Below are 2709 nucleotides of genomic sequence, written 5' to 3'. Positions count from 1 at the left end.
GATTCCATTTACTATAAGGAGTTATTAATGCTATTGAGAACTTATGTAGCAGCATTTGACTTACTTATCTTACAAGGATTTTATATCAAACAAGAACAATTAATTAGTTAGAAATTAATTCTTATTTACAAAGCATTAAGCTTTTGTTCAGCAAAGATTCTTCAATAATTATTTATCTTGGGTATTTTTTCACTATCATTTACGGCAAAGCATGAAAAATAATCTTATACTATTTTTTTTTAAAAAAACCTTATTTTAATTAGTTTGGACTTTATTTAAATTTGTTGCATGTCTAACCCATTAGTTTTAGGGTTTATATATAAATATTCTTATGTAAGGATTTTTATTAAGTTGATGAATTTTATCTACAAGTTCCTGTATATTGTGTGCTTATTTTTCTTGTGTGGTTAAGTGATTTTCATACTAAGTTCTTGATTGAACTTGCAAACTCTTTAAAGGATTGGTTAACTTCATTATGATTTATACTTCTCGTTCATGTTTAGATATAGGTGTAGAGTGAGGGTGATCAATTGCATATAACTTTGGGTTCTTTAAAACAAAATTCTTGTTAAGTCAAGTTGTAAATTTTCTTCAAAACCTCAAATTTATCAATCTAAGGGACAATTCCGTATCAATTACTCTATTTGATTTTGTCTATTTTTTGTTAATCAATAATTTTTTATTTAAGTTTTGCTTGTAAAGAAATATAATTTCTTTCATAAAATTTAAATTTATAATTTCTTTGTTACAAGGAGATTTTCATTAAGTTGAAGAACTTTATCTACAAGTTGTCGTATACTGTGTGCTTATTTCTCTTGTGTGGTTAAGTGATTCTAATACTTAGTTTTTTATTGAACTTGCAAACTCTTCAAAAGATTAATGAACTTCATTGTGATTTTTTCTTCTTGTTTGTGTCTTAATATAGGTGTAGAGTGAGGGTGATCAATTACATATAACTTTGGTTCTTCAAGACAAGGTTCTTGTTGGTTCAAGTTGCAAACTTTCTTCAAAACCTAAAATTTATCAATCTAAGGGACAATTCTGCATCAATTACTCTATTTGATTTCATTTTTTTGGTTAATCAATAATTTTTCATTTAATTTTGCTTATAAAGAAATACAATTTCTTTCATAAAATTTAAATTTATAATTTCTTTATTGCAAAGAGATTTTCATTAAGTTGATGAACTTTATCTACAAGTTGTCGTATATTCTGTGCTTATTTTTCTTGTGTAGTTGAATGATTTCCATACTAAATTCTTGATTGAACTTGCAAACTCTTTAAATGATTGATCAAACTCGTTGTGATTTATACTTCTGGTTTACGTCTCAATATAGGTATAAAGTGAGGAAGATCAATTGCATATAACTTTGGATCTTCAAGGCAAGGTTTTTGTTGGGTCAAGTTGCAAACTTTTTTCAAAACCTTAAATTTATCCATCTAAAGGATAATTTTGCATCAATTACTCTATTTGAATTTTTTTTGGTTAATCAATAATTTTTCATTTAAGTTCTGCTTATAAAGAAATAAAATTTCTTTCATAAATTTTAAATTTTAAATTTCTTTATTACAAAGAGAAATGAAATTTTAAGTTGTAGTTCTAATAATCTTAATTCAGTTTATTAAGCTACTTGTTTTGTTCATTGAAAAGTTTATTGAATTTGAGTGGGAGATTATTTTATTTATCTTGTAATTCCCTATTGCAAATAAAATGTAGTCATAATTATTTAATGTGATTTTCAGTACATATTAATTAAATTAATCAACAATTAAATAAGAATAGATAAATTTTTATTCATTGAAAATGAACAATGTTGCAAAAGAATTCTTTTGTTATTAAATACTTATATTTTCATAAACAATATTACAGATTACAATGTTTGAAAGTTATAACTATGAAAGTTGTATCCATATTTGTTTTTCGTTAGATGGTAATCTTGGATATTTTTTATATATTAAAAAAATCTCAATCCAATAAGAAACAAAATATTTACATGAAGAATATAAAATTGGTTAAAATCTTATTTCTTTAATAAAAATCCTTTCCTCTTAATTAAATTCTAATGAGTAGTTCTTTCATGAAATAATGTTTTAAGATAGATATATTAGAGGATTGTGTGAAATTTCATAAGACTTAAGTATATCATATCATATCACATAATGTGAGAAGGAATGGAGTTTTGAACAATTAATAAATAATAAAAGGTGTGGTGAAAATACTATATATATATATATATATATATATATATATCGAGTTAGGGTAGATGTAGACAAACACTATAGATTACAACAACGCTATGTTTTTTTCCTTACAATTTGATCCCTAAACGGTTAAATTGATGGCCAATTGCTTCTAATTTGTTAGGAAAAGACAAGATTTAAAGACAATGGACCAAATTAAGAAAGACATGGAAAATATGTGGTGATTTTAAAGTTGGTGTAAAAAGTTCATTTTGATCCTTCTACTTTTTAAATGGTTCATTGTTGGTCCCTTTAGTTTTCAATAATTAAACTTTGATCCAACATTTTTTTTTAGTTTTTGGTTTAAGAGAGGAGAGAGAAAGTCATCAAATTCCGGTGATATTTAGAGAAAATCATTAGTTAACACCTATTTTGGTCACAACAAAGTTGTTCTTACTGTCAACAAATTCTATTTGATTAAAGGAGTTTCATTTAGATAATCTTTAGCCTTTCCATTGCAAATTCTAT

The sequence above is a fragment of the Populus nigra genome, chromosome 3, assembly GCF_951802175.1.
Source record: "Populus nigra chromosome 3, ddPopNigr1.1, whole genome shotgun sequence".
Classification (NCBI taxonomy): Eukaryota; Viridiplantae; Streptophyta; class Magnoliopsida; order Malpighiales; family Salicaceae; genus Populus; species Populus nigra.
Note: the sequence above shows the minus strand (reverse complement) of the source record.